The following is an 11,573-nucleotide window of genomic DNA, read 5'->3' as shown; positions in this document are numbered from 1 at the left end:
CCCTGCTATAACTGAGCCCCACTATAACTGAGCCCTGCTATAACTGAGCCCTGCTATAACTGAGCCCTGCTATAACTGAGCCCCCACTATAACTGAGCCCTGCTATAACTGGGCCCCACTATAACTGGGCCCTGCTATAACTGAGCCCCACTATAACTGGGCCCTGCTATAACTGGCCCTGCTATAACTGGCCTCACTATAACTGGCCTCAATATAACTGAGCCCCACTATAACTGGCCCTGCTATAACTGAGCCCTGCTATAACTGGGCCTCACTATAACTGAGCCCTGCTATAACTGAGCCCTGCTATAACTGGGCCCCACTATAACTGAGCCCTGCTATAACTGAGCCCCACTATAACTGGCCTCACTATAACTGAGCTATGCTATAACTGAGCTATACTATACCTAAGCCATAGATCCAATCTCACCATAAAGGTAATATTTTCAGGTGGCTGGGGATGGCTCAGTGGATAAGAGCACCGGCTGCTCTTCAAGAGGTCCTGACCCTGAGTTCAATTTCCAGAGAACAGTGGCTTACCACCACTACAATGAGATCTGATGCCCTCTTCTGGCAAGCAGGTGTATATGCAGCTAGAACACTCATACACATAAAATAAATGAATCTTATAAAAAAAAAAGTAAATATTTTCACCATCAACTTTCTGGCAGCATTCTCAAAGACACAAAGACAGAAAAAATGCAGTTGGAAGCTTAAAATGCTCAGAAAATTAATTAGTATTTGGCATGCTGAAGAAAAAAAAAAAACTTCCCTGCTGCTTGTCAAAAACAGTCTGGCACATTGCTCTAGCACACAGCAATCTGATGACTGCTAAGTCAATGTTTTATTTACATCTCTCCAGCACTTCATTTGCATACAAAGAAAAGCTGAGTAAGTTCTGGGCTGGGGTTCCAGAGGCTCTGGGAGGAGCTTTCACTCAGGCTGACTGGAGACAGCAGTGAGAACCCAGAGGGGCATGCTGAAGGGAAGAGCAGTTTGCTGCTCCCAGCTGCACACACGAAGCACTGTGGCAACATTTCTCCTGCTTATTTTCAAACCACTAACTTAAAAGGATGCAAACCTCTGATGACACGCCAGGCACTACTTGAGCTCACTACATATGTAGTAGGCTTTACTCTTTTAAGAGTTCATTGCTAGAGAACATGTAGATCATCCTCACTTTCTAAAAGCTGGATTGAGGAACCCTGAAGATAATTTATTTTCTAAGGCAATTTGTCCTGCTGGCAAGATGGATCTGCAGGTCCAGATCCAACTCCTCACCCACTGTGAAGCAATCCATTCTGTCCGTCATTAGACACTGCATCTCATTATACAATTTACTTCACGTAAAGCCAGAGCTGCATGAAGATGGGCACATTTAAAAAGGGTTCTTTGTAACTCGTGTTCCTGTAACCAACATGACAAGTGACACAGCACAGATGTCCCTGTCGCTGACTCTGTCCCTCTGCAGTCTCCACTCCCTTGTTTGTTTCAGACTCGCCTGCAATGGTGAGATACTGCTAATAATTAAACACACGTGAATACACACTGAAAAGAGACTTGGTAAAATGTGCATAAAAGGCTGCGCCTACTTAGGCAAAGTTGTGCTTTGTAATAACCCAAATGTGTCTGCTCTCCGGTGAACAACCAGCAGAAAGTCTGTAGATACCAGTCACTGGAGAGCTCAGGAATGACTGCACAGGAAACCTGCCTGGGGGGAAAGCACTGTGTGGAGTCCTAAGACGATGACACTGAATCTGAGCTGACATTCAGGGGTGCCCTCTCCCCTGTGCCCTAGGAAGCAAGCTTGTGTCATTCAACAGTGCTAAGCTCTAGCCAATTAAAGGTTGGTTTGGAGCTACAATGTGTCTTCTGCACCCCCAACCTGAAGGATTTCAACCATGATGTCAGCTCTATAATAGGTCAAAGTAAGGAAGAGTAGATAAAATGAGCTCTGTCACATAGGCAGGCAGTCCCGTGGGAAGGAGAGAAGAGAGAATTAGCATATGTGCACTTGACAAGCAGCACTGCCTGCACACCATAGGCAGTGCACCAGCAACCTTTCTCCACTGTCCCTCACACTGCACCAGAATTTCAGAACTGCTTCTATTAATAAGTGAGTCCATGTCAATCGAGGATCGAGAGAACCACGGATGCTTTCTTGTATCACTGCTTGCTCCCGCCCTCTCATTGTTCTCAGAAAACAGCTAGAAATTGGAAATTTTATACACAATAACCAACTCACAGCAGGCTATCCAAACAAATGACCATGTGCGATCATCTATTCTTCAACTGTTCAAAAAGACTGTGGCAAAATTCATATGACATAAAATTAATCATTTAAAACTGAATAATTCAGTGGGAGTTGGCATATTCACAACATGGTATAACCAATCTACTTCTGAGCCTCGGTTGTTATTCTACGGGCAAAACTCACACCCATTCTATACTTTCTCCCCACTCCACTTAGCTCCCAGAATCCGTCATTTCACATTCCCCTCTCCATAGATATATGTACTGTGGACAACTCAAAAGTTGGAATCACACAACACACGGCCCTTTGTGTCTAGATTCTTTTACTTAGCGTATGTTTTTGAGACTCATCTCTGTGGTAGCAAATACTAAAACCCCATTCTTTTTCTACTTGAATACAATACCCCATTGAATGTACATATCACAATCCACTACAGATATCGGAGCTGGCTTGCATATCAGCTATTGTGAACAGTGCTATTACTGTGTTCACGTGTGTTTCAAGTTCCTGATTTCATTTCATCCGGGCATATGCAGATGTCAACTGTGAATAATATTGTACTTCTGCTTGATTTCTGACAAACATCCGTGCACTGTTTTGGGGAGACATGACTGTGCTAATGCGTGTGAAGACACATGCATTAATACGCACACATGCTCATGAGGCCACAAGTTCAAGTGGGGCATTTTCCTGAACTTGTTCCAACTTAGTGCTTACAAATTGGCTAGAAGGGCTAACCAATGAAGTCCGTGGATCTCTTCATCTCTATGGGCTCTGTACCTTCCAGCAATGGAGTTTTAGATCCAAGTTTTAGCCCTGGCTGTCCTGGAACTCACTCTGTAGACCAGGCTGGCCTCGAACTCAGAAATCTGCCTGCCTCTGACTCCTAAGTGCTGGGATTAAAAGTGTGCACCACCACTGCCTGGTAAAATATTATTTTTTTAAATTAATTTATTTATTTTATGTGTATGAGAACACTGTAGGTGTACAGATGGCCATGAGCCATCATGTGGCCACTGGGAATTGAAGTCAGGAAGGCCCTGCTCGCTCCGGCCCAATACACTGTAGCTGTCTTCAGACGCACCAGAAGAGGGCATCCAATCTCATTACGGGTGGTTGTGAGCCACCCATGTGGTTGCTGGGATCTGAACTCAGGACCTTCAGAAGAGCAGTCAGTGCTCTTACCTGCTGAGCCATCTCACCAGCCCGAAATATTATTTCTTATATGACATTTTTCAAAACACTCTCATCTTTCAAATTTGAGTGATGCTCCGTTTATAATTTTCTCTGCTGACTCAGTGAATTCTTAGTATTTACTTTGTTCAACATAAAATTAAAGCACTGGTGTCCTCCCTGTGGCAAAAACTTACATTTCTTACTGGATTTCAATTAGAGCCCAAGCAGCATGCAGTGACAGTGATTTGCCGGTCAGTAAGTCAGCTGGCTCAGCTCTGTGAAGAGGTGGCTGTTGCTGACCTACGGTAAGCACTTGGAGGTGAAAGGAGACCACAGGACCGACCACAACAACACCTGAAGGGGATCCATACAGGAACAAAAAAGGCAAGTTCCCGACAGGCTGTCACAACATGATCCTGGTGCCCTGGTACATGCCTGGTGCACCCAGATACAATGTAAATTGTACCTGTACCATGTATGCATATGATACACACTTTGAACTACATAACCTATATGAGTAAATATTTCCATCTTAAATATAAAAAATTAACACATAGAAAGATAAATTGAAGTGAATGATCATACAGCTGTACATGTATATACAAATACACATATGTATACACACAGATGTACATGTACACACAAATAGACATGGATATATACAGCTGTTCATGTATATACAAATACATATATGGATACACACAGCTATACATATATACACAAATACACATATGTATATAAAACAAAGACAATCTAAATACGCCATGAATATACATTGCCATATCACACATGAAAAATCAAGACTGGGAAAGGTGAAGGAATTATCAGAGACCACACATGTACACACAGGTCCACACACCATCAATGTGAAGAGATGTGTCATTTACATGCAAACACTACTCCATTTTACAGAAGGGACTTGAACACATGAAGCCTTGGGTACAGTAAGTGGGTTGTGACATCAATCTCCTGTGGACACTGAGAAACAGTGTTATACAAGTCAGCTTTCATGGATGGGGAGATCTCCAGCACCCACTGAAAACCCACCGAAGGGACACAGATCTATATCCCAGCAAAAGGGAAGGGATGGGGAGACAGATCCCTGCGGTTTACTGCTCAGGTAGTCTAGCAGAAATGACAGGCTTCCCCTTCAGTGAGAGACCCTGTCTCAATAAGATGAAACGCAATAGAGAAAGACAGTGAAACTCAGTCTCTGATACACACACACACACACACACACACACACACGCGCGCTGCTGCTACTACTACTACTACTACCATCACTACCACACATACAAACGTCAACAGACATACCACCAGCACCACACATGTACATATACAAAGAGAAACATACAACACACATGCACGCACATACCACATACACAAGCATATACATACCACATGTACCAAACACATACACCACACAGAGGCAATACCTTTCTTCCTTGCACTATGATATCTCAGCTAATATCTCATCATTACCACATTTCAGTGAAAGCTTTATTAATCCATCACAGCCCTGTGACATATCATTTCTTCATTCTTAAAACTTCTCTGAATCATCCCTGCAAGTCTCAGAGACTTAGAACCTCAAACATTTCCCGCGGAGACTTTCAGTTCCACCCTGTGATTACCATTCTTCATATTGCGCAGGTCCTATACCAAGCCTCTCTCCCCCATGGACACTTGGTGAGATGTAGCACCACGCAGGAGGTAAGCCTCAGCTTACACCTGAGGAGGGGTTCCCCAGGCTAACTGAAGTGGGGAGATCTGCTTTAAATGGATCCCCAGACGGAATGCAAAGAAAGAAGCAAGCAGAGCATTCATGCCCTCTGCTTCCTGATTGTGGGTGCACACTGGCAAGCTCCCGCATGCCCTTCTCTCGGGCCTTCCCTGCAATGGCAGCCTCTATTCTCCAACTACGTACCCAAATGAACCTGTGGTGTTGGAAAGAGAAGGGCTCCCATAGGTTCCTATGTCTTAACACTTGGTCCCAGCTGTGCAACTGTATGAACAGGATTAGGAGACAGGGCTTTGGAAGGAGGTGTGACACTGGGGAGGGCTCTGAGGCTGTTCCTGCCTGCCGCGCTGCTTTTGTAAGTCGCCTTAGTAATGGTGTCTTCATGGCACCAGAGAAGTAATCAGGGCTCTCTCCTTCCACAAGCTGCTTCTGTCTGTACTTTGTGGGAGCAATGAGAAAAGTCACGGATAAAGACATTAAATTCAGAACACGGCCACAAAGGGCAATTTCCCTAGGAACCTAGAACGACAAAGCAGACTTACCTGAGGCGTGGGCCAGGAAAGCACACGAGCCACAGCTGCCAGCCTCACACCTCACACCAGCCGCCCAAGACTCTTATTTCAGAATCCGCAAACATGATTTATATGTCTGATTTGTCGCCTCAGATTGACAGTGCATATACCTAACAGCACACTATCTGTAAATCTCTCTAGTAAAAACATCTGCAAACAGCTCCACAGAATGGCCCTTAAAGTCCAGTATATTTTTAGTATCTTGTCAGTTTTCAGCCATGGTATTATGACAAGGTTATTTCATTTTAAAGGTTACCAACCCTTCAACTGTCAAATATCACTACTGGGGCAGACAGTGTAGAGTATTTTTGTAATCTTCATAGAGTCAATGGATCTAAATGTTAGCAGATTAAATGATCTTGGTAATACTAATCTGATAAAGAAAATTAAGAGATGAAATTTCTTAGAAAAGCTAAAACTCTTCCATTGCTATAATTCATCCAACAACTGAAGAAAAACAGTTCATTCTTTGTTACATCGTTAATATTCTTGTATTAATGTAAAATAATCTAAAAACCACAATCATCTGTGGAAATGATTTCACCCAACTTTTATTTAAGTATGAATATACAGACTGTTGTCTTAACGTGTACTATTTGCTTAATTCCTACCTAACCTCACTTCCATCCTGCATTTCTTAGACCTTTCTTCATTCAGTTGACTTTAAATATATTCTTGCCAATTCTTCATGTTCTTGCCAGCATGATTAAAACTTTTTATACAACGTTGGCATGGGAGATGACTGATAATAATCTTATTCTTCTCTAAATGATTTCTTGCTGAGTCTGCAGGGTGGAAAAAACGTTACAAATGATTTAAAAGTTAGATTTTCTGAAGTCTTTTTTTTTTCAGATGAGTATCAAAAGAGAAAGAAAATGAGTATATAGTTATTCTACCTTTAAAATGAGAAGTCCACACCATGGGCAATATATATATGTGTATATACACATATTTTTTAAGAGATTTAGTAACAAATGCTCTAGTCATTTCATGAAAAGAAATGGTGTTTCTGGTTGTAACTGCTAAAATTATAGAAAACAGCCCTCTGTTCTTCAGAAACCACTCAGATACAGCCTAAAATCACAGGAATCGTTATACAGAAAGCAGAGGTAGTGAACCAGACTCATCACTGATGGATTTGAGCGCCAGCTTCTGGGAGACACACTCCATGCTCACCCAGTTCACAATAGGAAAACAAAGACTAATAAAGACAACTCTAAGAGAAAATTGATTAAAACACCTTAAGAGACTTTGGTGCAGTGATATTCTTCAGTGTAGACATCTCCCCCATGGGATCCTGTACAGATGTCTTGTCTAAAGTGTACTAAAATTACAAATACTCATTCGCACCAAGGAAAATTGCTTTTTACTTATCAGGTTGAAAGAGGGAAGGAAGCCTTGAAAAGCAGTTATTTTCAGGGGGAAAAGAGAAAAGCAAGAAAGTGAAGGTATAATAAAAGGGCTATAAAAGAGATATGGGAAGAAGACAAACTGCATTAATTAATTTTCTTTTAAGAAATAAGACCAGCTCACACTGAGATGAATTGTCTCATTTGCTAGTGTCCCAAGTGGCAAAGTCAAACAAATAACTCTGTAATTCTTCATTAGTATTTCATCAAGTTTAACCATTTGCAGACTGCCACAGTGGGGGAGGGGATCCCCTACTCTGATGAGAATTACAACTAATCACTGCTTTCATGTGCATTTTATAATAACTTTCTTTCTTCACAAAACCAAATAGAAATTGGATACAGATAAAGGATAAAAAGCAGGAAGGGCCAACTCAGCAGGGGGTGGAGGCATGCTCTCCTAAAGCCAGAGGGAATCCTTTCAAATTTACTCAGAACGGGCTTACAGGTTCCTCCCTTTGTTTTGTTTTCACTCACCCAAGCCTAGAGTCAATACCTTTGCCTCACTGATTTGGCTCAAGTCACAGTTTTCACTTATGCACACAACTAAGCTCACACAGTTAGAAACAGAACACTGTGCAGCTGGGAACCAGAGCAATATTAAGGTCACACATGTCAGTGATCTACCTCTATCCTCAATACATACAATTTCCTCTGATAAAAATCATAAATCAGGCAATTTCTTTTTATTTATTTATTTTATGTGAGTATGTCAGAAGAAGGCATCCGATCGATCTCATTATAGATGGTTGTGAGCCACCATGTGGTTGCTAGGACTTGAACTCAGAACCTCTGGATGAGCAGCCGGTGCTCTTAACTGCTGAGCCATCTCTCCAGCCCCGTGGCAACTTCTTAAATGGGTGGGACTCATTGTTAAGTAATAAATTGTGTACAGAGAAGCTCAGGAAGCCCTGGCTCCTCAGCATTCACTTGTGTCAGCTGTGTGGGCACAGTCCTCAAGGGTTACTGTTTCTACGACAGAACTAAGACTGACAAAGAGATTCACTGTGAACATGAGGATTGTACCTTCACTTAGTCCTATGAAGTAAATGTGGGCAAGGAATGTAGCTCAATGGTAGAACATTTTAGCTACTCTGCCCAAGGCTCTAAGTTAAATCCTAAAATATACCCTTCCAAAAGAGATAAACATTTTGATCAAAGACTAAGTTTTATGGTACACTGGATTTTCTTCCAAAGTAAAATGTTTTATGAATGTTAGAAAAATTAGTAAATTATCTTTGCTTTTAAACGTTGGGTATTAGGCTGGAGAGATGGCTCAGCAGTTGAGAGCACTGACTGCTCTTCCGGAGGTTCTGAGTTCAATTCCCAACAACCATCTGCAATGGGGATCTGATGCCCTCTTCTGATGTGTCTGAAGACAGTGATAGTGTACTCACATACATAAAATAACTAACTAACTAACTAAATAGAGTGAACTATAACCTGGAATTATAAGACAAAACAACCCCTTTCTCTAGCAAATTGCTTTTAAAAAAAAGTTGGGTATTACAGAAATGTAATTTTTAAAATGCTAAGATGAGCATGTGGTATATGCCTGCAACCCCAGAATCTAGGACAGGGGGAGGAGTCAGTAGTTCAAGGTTTAATGTCATCCCTAAGGCTATCAAAGTTCATGTTTCAAATTTTTTAGAAGGGAAGAAAATTACTTAATTATGCTAAAGCTTAGCAACAGAGATAAAAACAATGAAGATTTTTATTAGATATACAAACATACATCCTAGAACTCTCTATATAATATACATATTCAGTTTGTAATAGAAAGTATGATTAATGTCTATCAAAGAGGTCTGATGTGCATAAACTATAACCCCAGAACTCAGAAGGTAAAGGAGGAGAGTTCAAGGCCAGCCTGTGCTGCTCAAAGCACTATCCATCCTAGACATGGCCAATGTTGCTGCCTGAGGGTGTGAAATCATGTGTGACAAACTGAAAAGTCATGATAAACATCAGTACGAGAATAGCCATCCTGACCATGTTTTCAGAAGCCAATTATTTATTTATAGAAATGATGCTTCACTAATAAAGATGCCTGCCTTTGTTTTTTCCGTTTTTGCATTTATAGCTATGGATTGAGTTTGATAAGACAAGAAGACCCTGGGAAACCTGCTTATTTAGAATACAACACATCTTCATTGCCACTGGTAGACAGATCATGAACAGGGATGTGAAGTATGCAATGTGATGTCACTCCATATAATTTTATTTTTCTGTTTTTAAGACAGGGTCCCCTTTTTCTAAGACTTTTGTTTATTGGAAAAGTAAGTTTTCCCTATACTACACAACTAGACCTATTAAGTACTATTTAAAAGAGAAAGAAGCCCTTTTGTTTGTTTGGGTTTTGTTTATGTGGGTTTTGGGGTTTGGTTGGAGATTTTGAGGGGAGGAATGGTGTCTGTTTTGAGTCAGAGCCTCATGTAGCTCAGGTTAGACTAAATCTCACTGTCAGCTCATTCTGAAGCCCCAATCCTGTTCACATCCCCCAAATACTCGGAGTACCAATTTTGTGCCACCACATGTAGCTGAATGGTATAGCTTTGCTCGTCTGCTTCCTTTTGTTCTGTTGTGCTTCATAAGGATTAAACCTAAAGCTTTCGACAGTTAGTGAAGTACTACAACAGTAAGTTCATACTAAGCCTGGAGTTCATATCCCAGCACCATGTGACATGCGAGACATTCTGAGCATGCCTACAGCCCCAGGACCAAGGAGGGGCAGAGGTAGGACAATCACTGCAGGTTGCTGGCTTCCAATCTTGCCAGAAAAGTAAAAACAAACACAGGCAAACTCCTGGTGCAGGGAGCACTCCTGCCTCCACAGGAGTAGATTCAGAGTGACAGGAAGAAGCCTCTGGCTCCCAGATGCACACACACATACACACAGAGACATACATGAGTCACATAGAGTACACACAAGATTTTGGCTTTCTTGCATATCTGGGCTTGTAAAGAAGGGTCAGCTCCCGGGCTTCTCAAGGAACAATGAGCTAGAAATACAAGTAGAGCATGGAGATCTCAATTCTGATGAACTGCAGGAGAAATAGTCCTTCGCCCAATTAGCAGAAATGTTAACTAATTAACTAACTGTACCTAAGCAGCGACAGACAGCTCTACAGTACCCTCCTGGCTTTTGAAAGAAATCAGTTTAAATCCTTGGCTAGACTGTTGTCCCTTATTTTTGGTTTTGTTTATTGTTTTAGGTAATGCATCATGCAGCTGATATTGGCCTCAAACTGCCCAAGGTCACCAAGGATGATTCTGAACTCCTGATTCTCCTGGTTCTATTTCCCAAGGGCTGCTATCACAGGCATGAACTGCCACATTTGCTTTTCTGCCATGCTGAAGATCAAGCCTGGGCTTTGTGCATGCTAGGCAAGCACCTCCCAGCTGAACCGATCCCCAATCCTGTACTGTCCCTCTGACATAGGAGCTCACTCTGTAACCCAGACTGGCCTCAAACTCCCAGTCATCCCTTGCCTCAGTTTTCCATGTCCTAAGATTATAGGCAAAATTACCACACCCAGCTTGTCTGATTTTTTATTTTTTGAAATTTTATCAACTTCATGCATCCAATACTAAGATTTTGTGTGTGTTCTTGAATACATTAATTCAGACCTCTCTCCAAAGAATATACATAGGAGCACTAAAAAAAACTTTTGTTCATCTTCTCTTAAGTCCTTCAGAGAGCCTGCAAGTGTGAAAGACGATCCCAGGAAGGAACAGTCACCATGACGACCTGCACATCTGCCATGGGCTGTCTGCGTCTTGGATCCTCTGCTCTACCATTTGCTGCTAGGATTCAACCACTGATGCTTTCAGCTCACTGTGTCCATCCCTGGGTCACACGTCCTTACCCAGTGTTATTACAAAGGACATATCATTACAGAGAGAAAATAATCACACAAACTTAGCAGAAGCAGCATAATGTGGGTACGATTTTTCCTTGATATGCAGATTTGTTTTTTCTTTTGAAATAATGCATAATATAGGTAGGACACATCTAATTACATTAAAGTCTACGATATGCAGAAACCTCAACATTTATGTGAGACAATTCCTTATCACAATAATCCATAATTTTCATTACTAAGAACAATTTTTACTTATTAACAGGAACAAATTTCTGTATTGTTTCTGATAACCTGAGCTTAATAAACAGATATAAAAAATAAGAAAAAGGTTTAGTTAATAAATGAGATAAAATGAAGAAAAACTACAATCAGGTCAGTTACTGGGGACACTGCAGTCTATGTCTACAAGGAAAACATATCAGCCACCCATTAAATTTGCCTTTAATTTTCTTTTAAAATGGGGCAAGCTTCTGTGATACAATTTTGGAGCCCAGAGGAACAATTCTCAGTGGTGTGAAATACACATCACTGTCTATTTCCAGAGCTTTTGCAAAA

At 41.4% G+C, this 11,573-nt stretch overlaps 1 protein-coding gene and 1 long non-coding RNA gene across 4 annotated transcripts in view; both read right to left on the bottom strand.

Annotated features, from left to right (window-relative positions):
- The window catches only part of Ttc28 (tetratricopeptide repeat domain 28), a 436,243-nt gene that overhangs the window by 356,613 nt on the left and 68,057 nt on the right, over positions 1-11,573 (bottom strand). The gene's annotated exons all lie outside the window — the stretch shown is intronic.
- Positions 6,273-11,573, bottom strand: part of LOC116068147 — a 17,135-nt gene continuing 11,834 nt past the window's right edge. For both annotated transcript variants that reach the window (XR_004109455.1, XR_004109454.1), the window contains one exon: positions 6,273-6,528. This is a non-coding gene — a long non-coding RNA (uncharacterized LOC116068147). The remainder of the gene's footprint in view (positions 6,529-11,573) is intronic.

Source organism: Mastomys coucha, unplaced genomic scaffold (assembly GCF_008632895.1).
Source record: "Mastomys coucha isolate ucsf_1 unplaced genomic scaffold, UCSF_Mcou_1 pScaffold22, whole genome shotgun sequence".
Taxonomy (NCBI): Eukaryota; Metazoa; Chordata; class Mammalia; order Rodentia; family Muridae; genus Mastomys; species Mastomys coucha.
The sequence above is the reverse complement of the archived record's forward strand: the minus strand, read 5'-3'. Positions and strand labels throughout refer to the sequence as shown.